A 24,424-nucleotide genomic window follows, 5' to 3' on the forward strand; every position below is an offset into this window, starting at 1 on the left:
TCATGCTATTCTATATCCAACTCAAATAAATAAAATAAAGCAAAACATAAATTGCTGTCAAGATTGGTCTCTGAACTTGATTTTCATTAAGCATTAAGCATACGTTTTTTTTCAGTTATGTATTAATAATTTACAATATTAAGTTATAGTATGATGTCATAGTTTAACATGGATGATAAAATAGAATAATTCAGCAACATTCTACTTGGTTATCTATCTCCCATGATCAGAAAGGAAAGAAAAGGGTAAATGTTAAATACCTCATAAGTTACACATGTATTAGCATAAAATCATTCATAAGAAATCTCAATTTCTTAGGTAGATTTGTGTACATTGATCTTGTTCAAACTCTGTTCTAGCCACACTGGGTAATGTATACATTTCTACAATGTGAGTGTACTTAGCTTGCAATCAAATTAGTTATTCTGATTCCTCTTTATCTGAAATAATCCATTATTAGACTCTATTAAAAATGGCACTTTTGTAAAAGAAAACCAGGATGAAAGCTTTTCACTGCTGGCTGTCTAAACATTTTTCAAATTTTCAGGCCCTGGAAATTAGCTTACTGTCATCACATCAGCCTGCTGCCATAAGAGCCATTATTTTAATTTCTATTCGCAGTTCCTGTTGAGAAATGAGACTGTGCAACCTCTTGTTTTACATAAACCAAACACAATTATATATAAGGTATGTCTTTTTATGTGACAGCAGTGACTAATATCAGAAACAGGAAATTAAATAGAGCGTCCCTCTGGACATTTAACCTAGCAAGCAAGAAGAACAGATTTTGCACAAATAAAACTTTAAACTGCAGGTGATGAATAAGCAACAATGAGGTGCATACTTATATTTGTATTTGTATTTCTTAATTTTTAAGCATAGAAAAAATAATCTTTGGGTCATTTCTGTGGTAATATTTCAAGGTGGCAATCTTACCCTAATTTTTGGCCCTGATTGTTATGTTGTAAAATATGGGATTATCATGAATACCAAGTGGCAATGTACTCCATCTGTAGAAAGACAGGACTGTTACTGTTCTTTTTTTCTTCAAGCTAGGTAGAGATATGATAAATATACTTCTTAGGGGCAGATTTACTATGGATCGAATATCGAGGGTTACTTAACCCTCGATATTCGACTGCCGAATGTAAATCCTTCGAATATCAAAGTCAAAGGATTTAGCGCAAATAGTTCGATTGAACAAAAAAACGTTCAATCGAACGATTAAATCCTTTCAATCGTTCGATTCGAAGGATTTTAATCCATCGATCAAACGATTTTCCTTCTACCAAAATAACATTAGAAAGCCCCCCCCTTAGGCTAACATGGCACCTTGGTAGGTTTTAGGTGGCGAAGTAACATAGTAACATAGTAACATAGTAACATAGTAACATAGTAAGTAAGGTTGAAAAAAGACACATGTTCATCGAGTTCAACCTTTTTTTTTTTTAACTACCTAACTGCCAGTTGATCCAGAGGAAGGCAAAAAAAACCCATCTGAAGCCTCTCCAATTTGCCTTAAAGGGGGAAAAATTCCTTCCTGACTCCAAAATGGCAATCGGACTAGTCCCTGGATCAACTTGGACCATGAGCTATTTCCCATAACCCTGTATTCCCTTACTTGCGGAAGTAGGAAGTCAAAGTTTTTTTTAAAGAGATAGTACTTCGACTATCGAATAGTCGAATGATTTTTAGTTTGAATCATTCGAGTCGAAATCATAGTCGAAGGTCGAAGTAGCCCAAAAAAAATTTGAAGTTTTTTTTATTCTATTCCTTCGCTTGAACTAAGTAAATGGGCCCCATAATGTATGTGTCAGTGTTTTAAGCACAAGCACAGAGCTTAGAGAGAACTTTTTCAATAACATTCTCTTAATATTATATTTTGGGTGTTTTTTGTGTGTCATCAGCCATACAGGCAATGGGGTACTGTACTTCATATTAACATGGCAATGCAGTGTACTTCCTCCAATAACAGATTTTCCTCTTTCACCAAGTCACCTTTAGTGTATGAGAGTCACAGCTTGTTTAATTAGGAAAGACAGAGACAGCATCTCTGCCTTGATAGAGAGATATTATTCTTTGCTGCCACATCTCATTACATTAACTCATTACATTAGTCTTTATTCACAGTTTGTGTAAAGTGGCCCATGCATGAGAAGTTCTGTTTTTGTCAGAGGTGAAATATTTGACTTTTAGGTAGAAAGCACTTTTTGCTTCTCATCGTGAGAAAAATACACCAAGTACAAAGCCTTAAAGCCTTACACCAGCTTTATTAAATAATTGATGGTAATACATTCCTAATTAATAAATCAATTAGCAAAATCAATGTTGTACTAGTAAAACTGGTAGTGACTTAAATATTTTGTTTTTATATATTCTGGGAATCAAGAATAGTGATGGGCGAATTTGCGCCGTTTCGTTTTGGCAAAAAATTCGCGAAATTCACGAAACAGCGAAAAATTCGCGAAACGGCGTCCGTTTTTTCGGAAAAATGTTTTTTGACGCCGGCGAATTTTTGCAGCGAATTTTCTCTGACGTTTTGCGAATTTATTCGCTGGCGGCGAATCGCACAAATTTGCCGCGAATTCGCGCCTGCCGAATAAATTCGCCCATCACTTGTCAAGAAGTAATGTGTATCAATATACAGATGAAGCCACTTCGATTTGTGAGATAAATGCGTCATGACTCAGGGTTAATTGAAGAAATTGTGTTATCTAAAGTCATCTTAACTCATTTAATGCATTTAACCATTTCATTAGCATAGCAAAGCACCATTGTTCCCAATGGGGAATGCTTTAATTAGATGGGATGTTGTGTCAAACACACAAACCAAATTGGCTGCATCTGTAAAGGTAGTTGTTGGTCATAATTTATTATTTTTTATGTCTTGCACTTGAGGTCCATGGAAATGTGTGTTCTACTAATTTAAGTGGGTTATTTACTAAAATCCTAAAATGTTTCATTATTTTCATAAAGCCAAACTCCCATGAACATTTTGACCGTATTTATAAATTATTTAACTCGAAAAAAACTGGTGTGGGAAAAGACTCGATCATGAAATATTTTTACCGTTACAATTTTTTTCAGATTTGATTAGAAAAACCACAAATTCTTCAGATTATTGAACGAAACCTAGTGCAGATCATGATATCTTCCAATTGTAAATGGGACATCTGCCATTGACTTCTACATCTCCTAGGCAGGTTTGAGATGGAGTATTTTTTATCTGGACTTTTAGCAGTCTCTGGGTTTAATGAATCATGAAAAAAATATTTCCTTTAAAAAAAATGGTGCTTTCCCCTTTAAAACATAAACCAGAAAAATCTGATTTTACTGAATAACTCCCTTATGATTATGTAGTAGTTTGTAAGTATGCATTTGCCTTGGGGGGGTCACAGGAAAAATATGGTCAGGAGAAATTTTGGAGTAAATTCCATAACTCTTAAATGAGAATTATTGAAATCAAAACCTAATTATTTTTAAATGAGAGAATTAAGATAAAAATGTTATACGGGGCAGATTTATCAAGGGTCGAAGTGAATTTGAGGGAATTTTCAAAGTAAAAACATTCGAAATTCAAAGTCATTTTTGGATACTTTGACCATTGAATAGGATACTACGACTTTGCATTTACTGATTCGATTCTAAGTAAAAATAGTTCAAATATTCAACCATTCGATAATCGAAGTACTGTCTCTTTAAAAAACTTCGACTTCAATACTTCACCAAATTAAACCTGCAAAGTGCTATGTTAGCCTATTGGGACCTTTACAGCATTTTTCTAAGTTTTTGAAGTTGAAGTAAAAATCGTTCGATCATACGATAATATCGTTTGAACCGTTCGATTTGAAGGATTTAATTGTCCGATCGTTCGATTTTACTTTGACCACAGAATAGCCAAATTCAATGAAAAAAAGTTCGAATTCGAAGTATTTTAATTCGATGGTTGAATTTCTAAGTATTTTTAACTTCGAAATTTGACCCTTGATAAATCTGCCCTTAAGTGTGTTTCAATAGTTAATGTATGAGAGAATGTGACATATACAAATAATAATATTAGGAGAGAGAACCTAATGTAATGGGGCAGTGATTGCCATTTAAATACTTGTGTAAATGTGGGTATCCTAATATAAAATAGTTCTGAGATGTAACAGAGTATAGGCAGAGAAACAATGCTAATATGACCAATTTGATAAGATATGTATGTTGCTTTAAGAAATGAAACGTGAGGTGGCAACACGTGATTGGTTTTAACGTTTGGGGAGGGATTTCCTGGGGTATAAATTTTGTGACCAAATGTAACAACAGTAATGCCTATGAATAAGTGCCTGTGGGTGCGAAACGCGTAAGGCGGAACATCAATTGGTCTGTATGCCTACTTTTTAATATTTATGTTAAATAAAGAGTGACTTTTTAACATTGAGAGTACTGACTGGGAATATATTTTTGGATTTTCGATTTGGGTGCCCTTTGGAGTTGGGGGCTATATTCCAGCATTTTTGGCCCTTTTTTTTTGACAGGCCTGTGTAGACTGCCGCTGCTGAATAACAAGTGTTTTTTGAATAGTAAATGTATGCCATGACTCATGCCATTGAACTTTTTTTGACAGTTTTAACAAAAGGGATGATTTATCAAAAGTCAAGACAACATTTATGTTAAATCTCCACAACAACTAAAAGATTCTCAAAAATTGAGAATCTCCCCAAGTATTTGCAAGCTCAAAGCTGCTCAAATCCATAAAAATCAATGGAAGCAATAGTGTTTGTTTCATTGGAAACTTTTTCATCACTCAATTTACTTGAGAATTCTTAAGAGCTGCTTTGCTGGTAAAGTATATGTGAACCTTGCATTGTCACTTTTGAGAAAATTCAACAAATGATTTCTAATAATGGAAGAATGTTTGAGAAATTTTCTGCAAAGTTTATTGTGGTTGAAATAAAAAAAAATCTAGAATTGTCTATCTTGATAAATCTGCCCTTTAGTGTTTATTTTCCTAAACTGTAGAATTAGTTGGTTTCTATATTTTCCCTAAGGACCATGCAAAAAGAATTGGACAAATTACACGTGTGTGTATGGGGGGGTTATTTTCTTGCCTACTGGCAAAACATATTAAATTTGCTAATATATATTTTACTTTAGAAGAAGGGAGTACTTAAACCCCTTATAATTTGGTCCTCTGGTCCTTCTACTCTAAGATTCCGATCACCAGCAAGTTAATGTTAACCTTACATCATAGCTATATTACCTTACTGTTATCTAAAAGGGGATTGTGTACCCACAGCATACAGAATTTTCAAAGGAACCTCAAGCATCAAGTCTGGAACCAACCCTTGGAAAGCTGAGATAATTTTGTATGATGGTACTCCTCTTGTTACTTCGAGCTCCCTTTATCCTTTAATCCTTGTCAATATGTTGCAGTATGCTTCTCTGTTATGAAAGGTTACAATTACTTTTAAATCTTTACCTCCCTTAGATTATGCATTACCAACACAAGTTACAGAGCATAAGGTGTCCTTCATTTTATGTCAACATGTTAAATAGATAGACAGGTCAGAGGTTTATTATATTTTATAACATTCTGTAGACTACTATAATTCATGCAAAAACATATATAAATCTTATTATATATATAACTAATAAGAAATGTATTCCAGTATGTGTTTTAAAACTATGTACAAGATAATTGTTGTCTGAAAATAATCACTGTGGAACCATATTTAATCGAGCAATTTAGAATTGAGCTGAAATGCATAGGAACAAAAAATGCATTTTATTGATAGATAATTACTTGACAAACACATGAACACATGTATATACAACTGATCGTATTAATATTTTACACACACACGTAAAATACTGCATAACAAAGTGTATAGGATCTGGCAATGAATATACAATCTATTTATTTTCTAGGCAGCATTAGAGTAGGCAAAAAAATATTGTGCTTCTTCTCTTTAGTTTGTAAACATATAATATTTAAGTTTACAATAATGCATTGTGTCTTCCAAGTTGCACTGGATATATGATTTAAAACAAGTAAATGCATAAACACTGAAAGGTAATTTACTCTTTGGCAGAGGGCTTTTGTGTGTTGATATAGTTCTTCTCCCTTTTGTTCTGCTTTTAATTTCATTTCATCAACATATGGTGTGTTAATGTGCTGTGGAGGCTGCCTTCAGCACTCTCAAGATGCATGAATTCATTATCTAATCAAGACTATTTTAAAACTGTTCACAAGTGTACACATATAAGTCATATCTTAAAGATGCGAATGAGCTGCTACGCTAAAAATACTATTCTTCTGAAACAACACCAGCCAGAACACAAGAAGACTAACATGTATTTTGTTTTCCATGTGTTCCAAGGGATAACAAAAATAGATGTATTAACTTGGCAAAAATATCCCAAAACATTAAAACTAGCAATAATAGCTTTTACTTTCTTTTGTAAGTTGTGAACTGCTAACTAGATAATATTTAATCAAATTATCTAAGACTGAACTATTTGGTAAGTTTAACATTTTTTTTAACTTTTCATGAGTTTCTACAACAGCTGTCTAATTTTTATTGATATAAAAAACACAGGATAAACAAGATTTTTAATGTAATCAGTAAATATTTAGACAAAATTAGTACCCACTGAATTCTTTCACAGGGAATTCAATGCAGTCTTCAGCGCAAGATATTTATTAAAAAAAAAAACCCTTATGAAAATATGTAATACTTAATGACATTTGTATTGTAGTATTTTGTTTACTTGCTTTAATCATTAAGTTAGACTTTACGGTTACTTTACAAAACTGGAAGGCAGGGTACAAAGAGTAAAAAAATGTCTGCAGGTTTATGTGCTCTGTTTCAAAGGAGAGATCTTCAGCTGTCCTTATGTATTTAACATTGTCTGCCAGCAAGTCCATAGGTGTGACATACCTTTTGCATTATTCAGATGTTCTGTTAGAGAGTGATATCAGGTGCAGGCTGCAACATGGCACTGAGCTTATCATCTTCCTATGGCTGATACTATTCTTTGAAGCTCTGCTTGGATTTTTTTGTGGTGTGCAGTCAGACCTGGAACATGAGTGCTCTCTGAATGATCACTAGGAGGCACACCCTTGTCATCTGTTTTCCTCTCTAGATCTTAGTAAAGGACCATTTTTATCTGCTTGCAATAGAAAAGAGTAGCAAGACATATGAAATATATTTCTTTTATTTACATAGTTAAGGGTTGGTGAGACTCTTTCTTAGCTCACTTTTAATTCCTTTTGACTCTGTGTTTAAAGAATCCCAGTACCCACTATAAAATCCATTTGTAACACAGGCCATATTTATTTTATGATTCCTGACAATAGTTTTCTGCTCAGGATAGGACATTGACCGTTAAAGCATGCTACACAAGAAAAGTTCAGCTTGCGCTTCAAGAGAAACAAGTTTAGAAAGTGTGGTTTTTACTCATATGATATCTAGAGTTCAGTGTCTATATCAGAAACTGAACAGTTTTAAAAAACTTAAAGCATTAAAGAAATTCAGATGATGTGCGCTTTAATAGTGCAATTTATCTCTCATGGTACACCATGTTGCAGAGGAATAATATTAATTAATATATTAATATGTTAAGGGGTGGGTTATTGAATTTGTTCTATTTTCTATTGGGTTATCCTTTGCTACAACAATGTTGAAAGTTGTTTAGGAAGATAAGCATTGTATATGCAGTTAGGATAAATAAAATAGGAACTAACACAGTTGCCCACCCTTGGTTCACCAGATCTATGTCATTTTCCTGTTAATAATAATAGCAACAAAATTAATAAAAAATTGTACTTCTATGCAGCAAAAGCATACTTAGTTGATACAGACACACCCAATATCCAAATTAAATAAACTGTATGTTATGTGCACTACATGTAACATATACACCTGATGTATTTGTATATATTCTACATTTATGTTTTCTGAGATAAACATGACATACATTTGGTGCATGCCAGTTCTCCATTATTCATTTTGGCCTATATTTTGTTCTGTTTTCATGTCCAAGTGAATGTTTCACTAAATAAAATACAGTCATGAACCTGAGCCATATATAGTGCAAGTACAGAAAACATTCATTACTGATGTTCCAAAAGTAAGGTCTATTGACAGTAATGTAATTATTGGCTGCAATTATGTGCCAACACTTTCTTAAACCACAAACCGTTTACTGCTCTTGAGCTCTGAAGAGATTTACTGTTTTAATCACAGGTTTCTGCCTAACAAAAATAACCTTCTGTAAATAATTTACAAGACTAATTACTTTCTCAAAACAAACCCAACATTCTAAAAGCTCCTGTTGGCTGCATTAATTTTGTTACATTAATTAAAATGTGAAATTCCTAGCTTTTGGGAAATATATTTTAAACACTTGAGTTCATCACTTTTAATGTAATTATTTATACTAGTCTATATTCTGTGCAGTGAGGGTCTCTGATTAATCATTAACTCCAGTTCTTATACAGGGCTCAATTGGAAAGAGCTAAAATGGATACAACACTGAGCATACATTGTTACTCAGAAAGAAACAAATGCACCCCTTCAGCCTGTTGATCAGTTACATTCAAATGTTATTACATTTACTTTTAAGCCACAATGCAGTATTTCCCAAATATTATTGCACAATGTCCACCATTTTGAACTGATATTTATAGCTGATAATTATACATCAATGGTAGAGATTGGTGGAAAAATACAATTGACTTCTTTCTCACTCACTTTTTCTGCATGTCATTTTCTGTTTCTTAATTGCATTTTTTTTTTAAAAAAAATGAAAAGCTTGTCTAAAACCTGATGAGCTTTTAATTGTATTTTTTTTTTTAAATTGCAATCAGCAAATTAAAGAAAAGCATTGTGCAAAAAATATCTTTGTGTAAACGGGACAATCTGCCATTGATGAACTCGGCAGGTCTAAGATTGTTTACCTTTTTTTTTGTACTTTAAACACCATCGGAGTTTAATAAATTCTGGTGTTTTCCACTTTAAAAGCCCGACCAGAAAAAAATCGGACTTTAATAGTGACTTAAGTGTTGGACACCTTTAAGTTTAAACCCTTAAAATAAAAAAAAATGTTATCAAGTATCTTTATCTTGCTATTTTACTCTGCATAGGCAAAAGCTGTTTAAGTCACAGATATTGGGCAATTTATGATATGCACACCCATGGGAAAAGTAAGGTTAAAAATAAGACCTTTCAATTAAGGGACTAAGTCATTGTGCCTAAATCAACTAATACATTTTTGAAATGATAAAATGGTAAAAGTGAGAGAGCACTCGTGAGCTTGGATTGTTTGCTTACTGCCATAAACTCTAGATTTCATTCATATAGATATCATAGATCTTCATCTTTTTAAGATAATGAATAAACAATAGTTTGGAGGCATTAGGATGATTCAAAATGTGCACCATATATTCAAAAAAGCATCCATGCATCTCACATTATTTAAAAAATGTTACCCAGCTCATATTGAGCAACCTGAGAAACCAGCAGTCAATATAATGTGAATAAAACATATTTTTTCATATATTCCAATGTCCTGTGCTTTATTTTGGAGTTACAGCTTTGTTTTTGCATTTAAAGCCAAGTTGTAAAAACATTTATGTATATTGTCAGTGATGCCCTTATCAAATATTTTAACTGTCCTGTCATCAAACTTATTTTAATGGTATTTCTTATATAGAGATATAAACTTTGTCATCTAGTTTTAAGAAATAAAAAGCTATCAACACAAGTCAAAATAATAAGTTTAGAATTTTAAATATGTGTAGTTATGTTTTCAATTCATGGTAAATGTTGTGGGTGTATAGATCACTTCAGAAATTGCAATACCGATTAATAACAAGGAGATAATATTTAATGCTACATGTCAAGGCTAATGACCCGTGTGCACTAAGATGGAAATATGCTTTGTTATGTCAACTTTTATGGGCCATATAGGATTCAAATAAAAATTCACTGTTGGTTTTATTTTCATGTTTGCTGTTACGGGATGATATGTTTAGTAGGCAGAAACAGAACTCACAGGTTCCTAAGAAAGCAATGCTGGGAGTATCTGTGAGATCTGGAGGACCTGTGTCGCTTAAAAAAGACATCAATGAGAGCTAAATACCCTTTCTAGAATTGTTATCCAAGTTGCTTATCCATATAGTGTCATATACATCACTGGAAAAAGATTCTGGTGAGATAAAGCTAAAGGGAGGGGAAGTGGATATGACCAGTCTGATAGATCTTTTTATTAACAAGATTTATTCAGACAGTTGCTCCCCATGGATAATTTATCACACCTGCCAACATGTGAAAATTACTTTTTGGGGCTTACTTTCTAAAAAGCACATTTTCAAATACCAAAACAGAGTACAAATGTATACAAATAAAAAAATATTTTTAGTATAATACCTTATCACTAAAGCTCATTTCATGTAAAATTGAAAGATTTGTCTTTTTTAATATATGATCTTGCTTAAGTACATTCTAGTGAATTGGTTAGTTTTATTTGAAAAAACGTAATGCATTTGCAAAATTTCCTACATTGTGCACAAAAAAATTGTTGGGTAAGCACTGTGTGCCGACATCAGGAACAATAAGACAAAATCTGTACATAACACATACACAATTTTTTAAGACCAAATAAGATAATAGTAATCCTGAGCCAGTGTATATTTCACCCATTAACCTATTCATTCAATGGGTTTTACTAACCTTTGCTTCTGCACTGCAGGGATTACTGAAGTGTCATGGGACCCCCTACAGTGAATGTTTTCATTATGATCAGCTGAGCACAGAGACTTGAATTGGTTCTGTTGATCTTTTATGATGAGGCATATCCTGGGGGGTACATGAAATCATATTATTAAAAAAAAATGTGTCCTGTATAGGGTCAATAAGAACGAGATGTAGCAAATAAGATGTGTATTTGCAATACTCTTGCTTTCTGCCCAATCATATCTACAGTCCTACATGTAAACCTCTCTGTAAAAAATATATGGAAACTGTGCTTATGATTGTATTTAAGATTAACAATTGTTTTGGAAACCAGTCAGTCCTAAAATTAAGAAGCACATTTGGGACAAAAATATTGTTTGTTAGCAACATTGCACTTTAAATTTGTGTGTTGTGCTTGGAAGTGATTGATTTTTTTTTTATTTTACAACATACTACATTCTCCCATTAATGTTTAAACAGACAGGAAAGTAATATATAACTGCTAATTTCCATTTATATTATTTTTTTTCTATGTAGACTTTCAAAGCATTTTATTTTGTAGAAATTATTTCCAACATACATATATGAAGTTGCCCTAAAAATGAGCATTTGAAAAAAAAAATTACATTGATATTTGTTTATAAAACACTGCATATTAAATCATTTTTCATAAGTGTTGCCATGGCTGTGAAGAGCAAATTTTATATTGTCTTCTAGTGGTCCCATGTTGGCCACTTACAATTGTACCCCTGTGCATCTATTTAGTGCGCAAAAAATAAATGTTGTTCTGCATATAGGATATATTATCAAGGTTGCTTAAGACCATTGGGGTTGTTTATTAATATTGTGGGCACAACTACTTCTTAGTGCAAAAACCACTTGTGTCCATGGAATACTTGTACTCTGGTCTAAATTTTTCATCCGGAAGTGCCAGATTATGAATCAAAGTGCTCAATTTTTCAAGAACTTTGAAATGTTATTAACAAGGCACATTGTTTTAATCTTATTGTTTGATGGTTGTTTCTGTTTAACATTTAATTGTTTTTAGACTGAGCATCATGCAGACATGCCTCTTTAAATTGTGGCATCACAGCCTCAGAGTGCAAAAAAAACTTCAATCCATGGAAAATATTTTAATCTAAATGAGAGACCAAACCTGTTCTGGTTCATTTCCACTTTAATTTGCAGTAAAAGGAAACAGTGGTAGCTTTCTATTTACTGATATAAGCTCATGAAGGTCAAGGGAATGCATAAAATAGATCAATAATACAACACACCATACTGATATCAAGTTAAACTCAGGCAGACTAGAGAAGATAAAATGAGCACAGGTGTTAATAGGCTATTCTGCAGCAAAAAGTAAAAAAAAAACCATGTGCACATGTGGGACACAGCTTAATTCAAACTACTAAATCACTGGATTCTACCAGCTAAATATAGGGGGGTTATTTACTAAACTCTGAATGCAAAAATCATGAAAAATTTGTGATTTTATTTTTATAAAATCTAACTTTTAAAAAATCACGAATTTTTCGAAATTTATTAAACCCTGAGGATGGAAAAGTCTGAATCTGAAAATCCGGCATCTCAGACCTGTCGAGGTTGCATATAAGACAATGGGAGAAGTCCCAAAGATTTTGTGATGTACGATGGGTTTCGGGCAATACCCCAAAATTTTCGGCTGAAAATTACAAAAAAATCGCGAAAATCATGAAAATCGGATGATAAAGTCAGAAATATTCGCTAAAATCTGATTTTTTTTTCACACAAGGCAAATGTTCGGGAAAATGTAATGATAAATAAGTGTAAAAAACCAGAGCGGATTTGATCAGAGTTTGTAGCAGAAAATACTGAGATAAATTCAGACTTTGATAAATAACCACCTTTGTGTTGTATATTAACCCTGCATACTATACATTTCACCTCTTCTTCTTCACTGTTGCATAGGGATGTCGCGGACTGTTCGGCGGCGAACTTGTTCGCGCGAACATCGGCTGTTCGCGTCCGCCGCAAGTTCGCGAACGTCGCGCGACGTTCGCCAATAGGCGTTCGCGTCAAAATCGTTCGACCATTCGACCATTCGATCGCTAAAATCGAACGATTTTCGTTCGATTCGAACGAAAATCGTTCGATCGAACGATTAAAATCCTTCGATCGTTCGAATCGAACGATTTTCGGATGTTCGAAGTTCGCGAACTGTTCGCGAACTGTTCGCATTTTTTGCCGGTGTTCGCGAACGGCGTTCGCGAACACATTATCGGCGGTTCGCTACATCCCTACTGTTGCATCCATTGTTAGATAAGCTTCACATGTTTATGGTTTATATTTATGATTATTTACTGTGAACAAATGTATTATCAAATGCTGGAAATGCTGCCAAGCCTTTTTTTTTATGGTACAGGGTTAAATGGTTAAAATCATTTGTTTGAAAAATATTTACTAGAAAAATGTTATTAATAAAGTCAAGTTTATGCCAAATGACAAGTTATTGATTTCATCTTTCTATTAAGATAATTTAGTATAAGAAACATTTAAATATTAGTCTAACACTGACTCAGCAAGTGTAGAAATGACAAGACTCCAATCTCGCTAAAAAGGTTATTGATTAATATCAAATGACAAAGGGACTGTACACTGAAAGAGCTTCAGATATTTTGCTTTGCTAATACATCCATTTTACATTTACTTAAATGAAGCACAATAGCTTACTTGGATCAATTCAGCACAATTAAATATGCTGTATTGATATCATTTTTTTTTAAATGTTAGTGGCAGTCTGCAAAGGTGCATTCTTTTGTTTTCCTAAGTATATGAAGGCTATAACCCTCTAGTAGTGTAATATTGTAATAGTCCTTGGAGCAGGGTGGTGAACAGATGAAACATGGCTTTGTTAGAATACTAGCTTTGATGTTTTTATAAAGTAGAAGTGTAAAAGGAGAAGAAATGGTTCACTAATCAATTTACTGGACTGTGAGCTGTGAGACCTAGTCTGTGGGCATTACGGGGCAGGGGCATTCTGTACCTGCACAAACTGTTAAATATACAGCTTTACGATATAATGAGAAACAGTGTGTTATTTTAGGACAGTGATGATGCCTAGTAATGCTATATATTATATAAGTATAGTATGTATGGTAAGTCTTTTTTAGAATCAATTGGCTGGCCTAGTTCTTTTTAAGCTAAAATCTTTAAGGTCATTGTTTACTGCCTGTGTTATTGGTAAGGCATTTAACGTTGTTTGCTACTTGAAGCAGTATTTTGATCTATTACACGCAAGTAGTTTTACCACTGTAGTGCAGCTGTGTGCCATAGGGCTAAAAGCCAATGGAAAGTCTACTTCTGGTCTGACCCAAAAGTAAAGTTAATAATAAAAAAGGTCCTTGCAACCGACACAATAAGAATGCAAAAATGCGCTTAATGGGATTTGCCATTTGGGGAAACAGCACCCTGCAAAGTTACTGAAAAGTGGAATGGGGGAAGAGAAAGATGTCCTTCAGTTATGATACTGGAGAGGGAATAGGTTGCACAGAAATATACAGTACTAGATTTAAGAAAACAGCAATGTTACTGGATTGGGATAGAAAAGGAGTAAGGAGCTCACAGCAATGTTATGGGAGCAGAGAGGGTGAAGATAGGAAGGAAGGTGGGAGGAAGAAGCAGGCAAGGAAGGCATGGCATGTTACTTTAGTGTGGATCAAGGGTAAAAGGAAGGTGCTAGCAAGCATGTTATAAGGTTGCAGATAAGGAGTGGCAAGAAGCTGTTGACAGGCATGTTACCAGAGAATCTGTCAGGGTGGGGAAGAAGATGGTAACAGGTATGTTACTGGAGCGTGAAAGATAAGAGGAAGGAAATAGCAGGCAGGCATGTGTATTGGGAGTGAGAAGAAGTACAGTAGTTGGTAACTATGTTATTAGAAAGTAAATGTTGGGTGTGAAAAGGAACTGTTCATGTTCATGAACAGAGGGAAAAAAGATCAGTAAGTGAATACAATGTGTCTGGGTATAAAGTGTGCTTTATAGTGAATAAGTGATTGGCTGTCTAATGTGATAGGGGGGGGGGGGTCAAATACCTAAAGCAAGTGTAATCCTATTGGACTTTGTTTTGTTTTTGTTTTGTAAACATGATAATTTAGAAGAGTTATTTGATATTGCCTGGGCTAGGCAAATACTTTACAAAATGTGTGTTTCTGCAATAGCTTTATTTGCTCTTCTTTTACTCTTGTCTTGCTTAGTGCTTTCTATTCTTTTTTCTGTACAGCATTTTTAATTGCAAAAGAAAAACCGAATCTACATTTTTTTTTCACAATGTGCCTTTGCTTTGCATCTGACCTTTTTTTATGAACAGCAGTTCCATAGGACCCATAAATGACAATGATTTAAAGGAGTTGACACACAGTCACAGTCATGGGCAGCACATTTGTCAATTATGAAGATCAGTCACAATGAATGTAGATTCCATGGGTCTATAATAAAAGGAGACCCATTTTGCTCTTATAGTGCTTCTTCATAAACATAATAGACAAAATATTTAATCAAGGTGTTTTATGTGTAAAGCCTGTTTATTTATGCGCACAACATAAACGTATAAATGTTCAATTTGTTGCATTTGACAGCCTAACAGCCTCATGAATCCATTGGGCTTCAAACATTTTGGAAAAATATTAGCTCAGCATTACACCCAGCATTCAAGATTACATTGTAAATAGGCTCAATATTATTTCTTGTGGCATATAAATATTGATAGGATCCGCTAATAATTAAATAACATTTTTTTCACATGTAATATGCAAGTAAAATGACATTATACACAAGAAAAATGCCTGCGTTATTTCATTTTAGGTAAAAGCCATCTTTCATTGCTAATGCATTGGTTTAGGCACTGAATAAACCAGTGTTCTGTACTCATATATATATAAAAGAATAGCTTGCATCTGCCAAATAATAAATGATTTTGATAGCATTCTAAATATATTTAACAACCTGTTTTCTTCCTTTTTATGAAGAATGACACCAATTCTTTGTAGGCTGTATGTTGGTTATGTTTGTTAAAAAAAATCTGAATTTATATAAGAAAAAACAATACATAAGGCCAGAATTCTTAGAGAAAAATGGGAATGCAAGTGCATTACTATTGCTCTCTCAGATGGACTATTTAGATCTAACAGGTTCATTGTTATCTGACACTTGTATTTACTATTATTATTTTAATGCTATTTGCTGGATAAGTACACCATATTAGAATATTGTACTTTATTTACTACCATTTTGTGTGGCAAGGTTATATTGTCATTTGCTATTAGAAATGTAATGTGTAAAGTGTAATAATTGTGTATTTAGCTGAGAGCTAGAACATTGTAGTACTTTGTTTTAATTGAAGAGTTCAGTGTAAAAATCAAAACGGGGTAAATAGGTAGACTGTGCAAAATTAAAAAATGTTTTCAATATAGTTAGTTAGCCAAACATGTCATCTATAAAGCTGTCTATGATGTCTAACATAATAGCCAGAACACTAATTCCTGCTTTTCAGCTCTCTAACTCTGAGTTAGTCAACGAGAGACCACATGGGACATAACGGTTCATTGAGTTTGTAATTGATCCTAAGCATGAAGGTAAGATTCAAAAGCAAACAGTTATGACCCATGTGACCCCCCTCAAGTCTCTGATTGATTACTGCCTGGTAACCAATCAGTGGACACCAAGAGAGCTGCAAAGCAGGAAGTAGTGTTCTGGCTATTATGCATTATTACATCCAGTCACTCCAGCCTTCATACATTACAGTTTTGCCTGACTAACTTTATTGAAAACATTTTTTTTGCACAGTCTATGTATTTATTCAGTTTTTATTTTTTACTGAACAATATCTTTAAGGGTAAACATGACTTTTTTTATACTTAAAATAGTTCCTATGGAACTTACATACACACAGTATGTCTTTGTGTCCATATTCATTCTTATAATGTTTTCTCGTCAGTTTAGTGTAGAAAACACAACAAATACAGTTATGTCTTTACTACTCTTTCTGATTGGATTGGTTGGTTGGCATATTACAGGCGAAGGCACCAATATATATTACTGTAGGTGAATGCTAATAAACAAAGGAAAAGAAAGTAGGTTAAAGACCTAGCAAGGTTGAGAGCTGTACAAATAAACTCAGCAAACACATTATCCAAACACAAGCTTTTAGCAATTAAACACTAGTAACTGAGCTCAAATGCTATGTCAAAAAGAGGCGAAGGTCTGTTTTCCATCAACCACAAAGCAGTCAAACGATTGGTAATGTACATATCTATTACCTAGAAGGTATACCGTAATGAAAACCCACAATAAGCTTCTTGTAATGATGTAATGTTAGATGCACATTTGACAGTAAGCACAAAAAGTGTGTAATATTCAGTTAGCAAAGGACATACAATTTGAAATGTATATTTTAATCAATACCTCGTTGTGACTGACTTATAGAAAAAACAAATAAATGACTTTTTAAAATGTTGGAGAGGGAAAAAGAATGGTGTAAAATATGTAAATGAAAGGGAAAAATGCATGATTATATAAATGCCTGCACAGCTAAGGTCTTTTCACAGTACAGCAGCAGAGATGGTGAGAAGCTTGTGCGGTGTAAAATAATCTAAAATATTCAGTGTGATTGCAAGATTACACTTAACATTTGCCTTAATTTTCTAGCTGAGAGCAATACAGCAATCTTCAAATCACCCAAACACTGCTGAAGTGGCTTCGTCAAAAAAAAAGGTGGCAAAAAGATTACATGCAGTAATATCATACAAAAATGTTTATTTTTGCAAAGATTGTCCTGCCAATATTTTGTGCATTGCAAATTATGCGCTGTGACAATTGTCAGTATTTACTGCTACCTTGATATTATATCCTACATATGCTTAGAACCTATGGAGTCCTTATAACAAGTCCTTTATTCTAAGGAATAATACAGCCAGGCATCTATGCGCTGGTTTGTTGACAGAAAAACATTTAGAGATGAGTGCATTTTTAAAGGGGCAGTAAACCCCAAACATACATTTCTATATAATGAAAGCAAATGTAATTGTAAGCAACTTTCCAATATACATGAATTTTTAATGACTTTAAAGTTATTTGTAAATGTAATTGCTACTGAAAGCAGTATGTCAGTTGCTATTCTCATCACTGCTGGTCAGGACTACACATGCAGAAGTCCATTCCCACAATGCTTTGCAAACTTAACTTTGCACATTTACGTATTTCCAGGTCTGCTATATTAATGTACTGTATACTGGATAGTTTCTTAGAATTCAGTTTGCTCCATTATGTGATTTTTTTTCAGTTTAATTCCCCTTTAAAATATTTTAGTTCAAGTCAAAGCAGCTATTGTAATGACTTGTATTATTTCTGCATGTTCAAAATTTTGAAGTCAGCAGAGATAGACGAAGAGTCAGTTAAAACAAGAAAATGTTCCCGGGGCTAGAACAAATCAGGATATTGTACATTGTTTACTATATAATTGCAGAACAAACTTCCAAGAACAGCAGTAACAGCAACTAAAATGTTTTTCAAAATAACCTTATATATTCAGCCTTTTTAAATGCAATCCATGCAATGTGCAGTCCAGTTTTCAAATCACAGTGGTAAGTGCATTGCTTTTCATTAGATATAAATCAGTCAAATCATTTACAACAGTGATCCCCATGGGCTCATGGGTAAAAAAAAGTTGAGGACCCCTGATTTACAACAACGGATACAGGAAGCTTAGGGGCAGATGTATGAAGGGTCGAATATCGAGGGTTAATTAACCCTCGATATTCGACCAGGAACTAAAATCCTTCGACTTCGAATATCGAAGTCGAAGGATTTAGCGCAAATCCTACGATCGAACGATCGAAGGATTATTCCTTCGATCGAACGATTAAATCCTTCGAATCGAACGATTCGAAGGATTTTAATCCAACGATCGAAGGAACATCCTTCGATCAAAAAAACTTAGGCAAGCCTATGGGGACCTTCCCCATAGGCTAACATTGACTTCGGTAGCTTTTAGCTGCCGAAGTAGGGGGTCGAAGTTTTTTTTAAAGAGACAGTACTTCGATTATCGAATGGTCGAATAGTCGAACGATTTTTAGTTCGAATCCTTCGATTCGTAGTCGAAGTCGTAGTCGAAGGTCGAAGTAGCCCAAAAACACTTCGAAATTCGAAGTTTTTTCAATTCGAATCCTTCACTCGAGCTTCATGAATCGGCCCCTAACTGTACAGAAACTATAAAATTGCAAATGGGATGGCTTCTGGGTCAATTCAGTGCTTAATGACTTAAAGGGCAATGTAATGTAATACAAATGCAAGCATTGTTCAAAATGTTTTTTTTACAAATGTTTAGTGCGGCTCGCAATGTAAAGTCATATTATATTGCTAATCAAAGGTTAGCAAAATATGCTTCACGATTGTGACATCTTATTACAAATTATTACTGAAATCAGTCCAAAATGAAGCAAACATGGTTGCTAACAGTCACAATGGTCTTTGCGAACGATTAACAAAACAAAATACATTACACCAAGCCAGCTACACATGAGGTTAAAAAGCAAAATGATCGCAAATGGGGTGCTTACTGAATTTACAGGCAATTTTCCACTTCTTCCAGGAGGATTCAGGACACTAAGGTCCCATCAGAATAAATAAATGATGCTAAACTGGTTTGTAGCTAGAGCAGACATGGTACGTTAGTGATAACATATTTAAAGCAGTTGTTATTATTCCAAAGAGGCAATAGATTAAACCTGCTCAAAGGGTGATATGGAGAGGGAGTGGCTTAATGTTGACGTCAAATAAACTAGAATACTTTTTATCGTAATAGTCCCTGTGTCAATTCCATGTGGCTTTGAGCAAGATAATTACTCCTCATGAGATAGGGGTAGTAATAAGTGAACTTTTCGTCAAGTTTCAATGGAAAAAAATGACACCCATGTCACGTGACTAAAACTAAACTTGCCACATTGCACACAAAAAAAAGTTGATTCCCATAAACTTCAATGCATTATGATGAATTTTCACGTTATGAATTTTTGGCAAAGCGAAACGGGTCAGATTCACCCATCACTAAGGGGTACTCTGTTATTCTGTGTAACTGAATATAAAAATGTGACATCTTGCTTTATGTAGCAAGGCTAACAATTATGTTGGTTTCTTGCCCACCTTAAATTGCCCCAAAATGAATTCAGATGGACAATGACAAAGGTTAAATAAGATTGTGACACAAAGGCCCCAAAAGGTACTTTCCAAAGTCTCCAAATTGCCAGTGTAGGCCTGTTTAGGTTAGTACTTGACTTGCATTCATTGTGTAGAGAAGAAAAACCTTAATTGACAGTGACCATGTTTTTTCATGATTATCATGCAAATCTATTTGTTGCTCTTTTTTTCTTTTCTACTGATAGATTGAATTTTTTAGTTAGCTGTGCTTGTTTCCCTTTCTCAGTAGTTTCTTTCTAGCTTACTATAGCACAGAAGGGAATTTCAATATTTTTTGTACGGAGAGGAAGAAGGTTAAACCACAGACCTTGATAATGAGCTCTCTTCGCTCTCTGTCTTATTTCATACTCCCATCAACTTGTTTCTTATTAGACATGCAGGTCTGTGACCGGGAGTATAATGGGCCAACAAACTAAAAAAATAGTTTCTGCTCACCAGCTGTGGTTTTAATTTAAGTGAATGAGAAGGAGTTTGTGGACCTCATGGTACTCATATTATTCATAATGAATTTTTGGGCTAGAGCTAAACATGGTAAATTTGTTACTGATAAAATCGAAATGGGATACAATGCATCATTTTTACAGTTCAGATATCATTTTGCGAATTGATGCGGGTATTAAAAGTAGAAAACAGTGCATGAGGTCTGGCAGCACATCGCAACCAATCAGGCTTTTGTTTTTAAATGCAGCTAATAGGATGGATGGACAGACATACAGATGATAGCTAGCTAGCTAGATAGATTTATGATATATGATAGATAGATAGATAGATAGATAGATAGATAGATAGATAGATATTTAAATATCTTTAGCAAACTGTCCTCATTGTAACTAGATAAATAAGTAGGTTGTTTTAAACTACAGAACATTGACCATTCCCAAGTCATTAGCTGGCTTCAGCAGCGAGCTGATGCTAGCTTATTTCTGCAGTGCTGTCACTTTATAAGGACTCACTGCACCTGCATTGCAATAACTATGCTATCTAAAAATAGCCTTCTCCTTAGCCATTTTTAAAATCTCAATGCTCGCAGTGACTCCAAGAGTCCGGGAAATGAACAGCTAGAAGTATAGAAAAGGATCCAGATTCAGTAGAGCTCTTCTATATAAGTTATTGTTTCTTGTTCAGGTGTTAGACTTTGCTTTTTAATTTTTTCTCATCAGCAAACTCTTCATTAATGAAGAATAACACAAATCTGACATGAATGTATCTTGATTAATTTAAGTCAGCCGGCACAAAGAGCAATCCTGCTTAACAGCAAGTCACCTAATCTTAGCAGGACAATCCGACAGCACGTTATGGAGATTTATGCAGCAGTTTTTCAGCTGAAATGCAGCTTTCACTATCCCTTGACAACTGAGGGCAGAGAGTGTAAACTAAACAGGGGCCACAACTTAATGCTGGCTGGAAAACTCTCCCTAAAATGAAGGGTTGGAAGAATGTAATGTAATGGATATATCCTGTCATTTCTATTTTCTGGCAAAGAATTATTTTGCCTAATCAAAATCCAGGATAACATTTTAGATATGTGCTAATCAGGGATTAGAGGGATCATCGCAGCACCCCAAGTGAGCTGAGACTCAGACAGTCAGTGAGAGTATTGTGCTCTATTTTCAAAAATAAGAAATGCTAATGTTCTAGTTTAAGGAAAAAAAAACTTCTCTACTATAAGTAATGGTTAGAGGCAAGGCATTTCCCGCAGATCTTGGCTTTGGTGGCTGAAAAGCATACTGTATCCTAGATTGCCTTTATTGGAAGTGAAGCTTTTAATTGTAAAGCATGTGCTTAATTGGGCACAGTAGCATATGGTAGAAAGGGGGAATTATCTACTTTATCGTTGCTATCAGTTTACAATTGAATTTGTGGTAATGGATTTGTAGTTTATGTGCCATTAGACATCAGAAACAGAAACAGTTAAGTTTTATGCTTGCCACATATTAATGGAAGTCAAGAATAAACTAGTTTTTAAAATGATTTGAAATGTTGGGAAACAAATCAATACACTGACATTTTTCAGTGTTATTCTTTATTGTAAAAAGTAATTTTTTGCAGTTACAGTATTTGGATAGAAGCCATAGTTAGCCAAAGGGATGTCCAGTGCCATAAAAAAAGGACAGGGTCCCTCCCAAGACAGACAAAAAATGTAAACTGAGAAACCACTCTATTATTGACATGCATATCAAAGCAGTATCTGATAGCTTTTGTCTGTCTGAGTATGATGGGATTTGTTGTATACAAGGGGGATGTATATTTCCTAAAAGTGACTCTTTTGCTCCCCCTAGCTCTCCCAGTAGGACTCACATGCTTAATTACATATGCAAACAAATATTAAGATTGCTATGCAATTTCCTCTTGCTGTTATTATATTGTATTCCCATTTCAAAAGGGGCATATAGCAATATTTGTTTGTTCAGAGCTATACAAAAATAAAGGAATGCCCTAAGGCACAATCATAAGAAACCAAAACAGTGAGTCAAATGACAAACAAAGAAGGCACAATAATTGTTACATCAGTAAGACTGCGGGTCCTGGAGAATTTGGATAACATAGAATATTGTGCAGTGTTGCTTTAAGAATTCATCCCTATGCTTGATGACTACAGTTCTCATCATGCTTTAACTCTTTACACTCGAGAATGCCGGAATTGTCATTCAGCAGCATTTGGATGGAATGGCACTGGTACTGTAAGGTATACAGTATATCCCCTTTTAATGGCCCAGATTGGTCACGTTGATATAACAGATAAAATAACACTCACTACATCAGAATATCATTTGTACCTTTATGAATGGCATTTTCTTCAAAAGTGGTAAAGACTGCCTGGAAGCCAGCTTAATTAACTACTAAAGGAACAGATGAGATAGGTACCATATTCACATAGATACAAGCAGGGTACTTATGCAAAGCTGAAAGATAAAATACTGTATACAAAAAGGAGGTATTTATGGAGTCATAGTAATCATTTTCTACAAAAAAGACAATTAAGTAAAAAAAAAAAAAAAAACAATAGAGGGATTAAAATTGCATTAGGGAAGTATGAGGGATGACACATAAAATTGCATCTGAAATCACACTTTACACACTGGGGCTACATTCATAAATGATTCATGTAATGCTTTTTATCACCAAGCTGACTTGAACAAAATGCCATCTACTTCTGCAAGTTATTTTCTATTAACTGCAATAAAAATACTGCCAGCAGCCCTCAGCCCACCCATCAGCTCTCCAAAAGTGTCATCAGTGTTGAAAAATGCCCCAAGTGACTAAAAATAACATTAAAACATCATAAAAATACAATATAAATAATATATATATATTACGGTTATATATACTGCTTTTAGTAACATATACAACGCATGGCCAGGCCACTATATGATGCATGGCTAGGCCTCTGGACACAATCTTTTTGGTGGATTTGTGTGTGTGTGACCTCCTGGCAAGCCCTAAGGGTTGCAGGCCCGGGTGCAATCACACCCCTGGTAGTTGGTGCAGGCCCGGGTGCAAAAAAAATTCGAATTTTGAGCTATTTTTTGTGTACTTCAACTAGGGGATAGTCCAAATTTGATTTGAATTTGAAAAAAATTGAAAAATGTGAATATCAAAATTTATCATGTACTGTCTCTTTAAAAATTCGACTTCGACCATGCGCCATCTAAAACCTGCCAAATTGCTGTTTTAGCCTATGGAGGACCTCCTAGAACCTATTCAGAGTCAATTGGTGGAGTTTATTTGGGGGAAAACTTCCAATTGAATTTGATAGAATACGCTATTCCTTAGATTCGTATGATTTGAATTCTGGCAAATATGACCTATTCGATGGAAAACAGACCTATTAGACAAAAAAAAACTTCAACTTAATTTCGGTTGGTCTTTTTGAATTCGAATTTTGAAGTTTTTTCAATTCGAAATTTGACCCTTGATAAATATGCCTTTTAGAGGTACATTTATCAAGGGTTGAATTTTGAATTCATGTAAGTTTTTTAAAACTCCCACAAACTCCCATGAACTCGAAATTCAATTCGAACTCGATTTTCTCCAAAAAAACACTTGAATGTTAGGAAGGCAGCAAACATCTCCAAATTGATCCCTGGACATCTACCATTGACTTCCACAGCAATGCTGCAGGTTCTGAAGGGCCAGAGTATGATATATCTCGAAAATCGAATTCAAATCTTTTTAAAAACTCGAATTTGAATAACTCCCTAGACGAATTTGAGATTTTGACCATAAAAAAACTAAAATTGGAATTTTGATTTAGAATTTTCAATTTGACCCTTGATAAATCTGCCCCTTAGTGCTTTAGATTCTCAGTTACTATTTTCTTAGTAACAAAACTAAATGTTTTAGATCACGTTTTCCTGGGCCTGTTTTTTAACCAGTGCACAAAGCTTTTTCAAACAATTTCGTAGCTGAGGTGGTGATGTATCCCCTACGTTTTTATAATGAAGTGTTAAAGCTTAGCATGGCAATACTTT

General features: G+C 34.2%; 1 protein-coding gene and 1 long non-coding RNA gene across 48 annotated transcripts in view; one reads left to right on the top strand and one right to left on the bottom strand.

The window, feature by feature from the left end:
* ptprd.S (protein tyrosine phosphatase receptor type D S homeolog) overlaps positions 1-24,424 on the top strand; it is a 998,444-nt gene that overhangs the window by 253,019 nt on the left and 721,001 nt on the right. The gene's annotated exons all lie outside the window — the stretch shown is intronic.
* The window catches only part of LOC121399425, a 31,599-nt gene continuing 12,968 nt past the window's right edge, over positions 5,794-24,424 (bottom strand). The window contains exons 2-3 of the long non-coding RNA XR_005965009.1: positions 10,722-10,847; positions 5,794-7,155 (exon numbers count right to left, since the gene is read on the bottom strand). This is a non-coding gene — a long non-coding RNA (uncharacterized LOC121399425). The remainder of the gene's footprint in view (positions 7,156-10,721; positions 10,848-24,424) is intronic.

This window comes from Xenopus laevis, chromosome 1S (assembly GCF_017654675.1).
Source record: "Xenopus laevis strain J_2021 chromosome 1S, Xenopus_laevis_v10.1, whole genome shotgun sequence".
NCBI lineage: Eukaryota > Metazoa > Chordata > Amphibia > Anura > Pipidae > Xenopus > Xenopus laevis.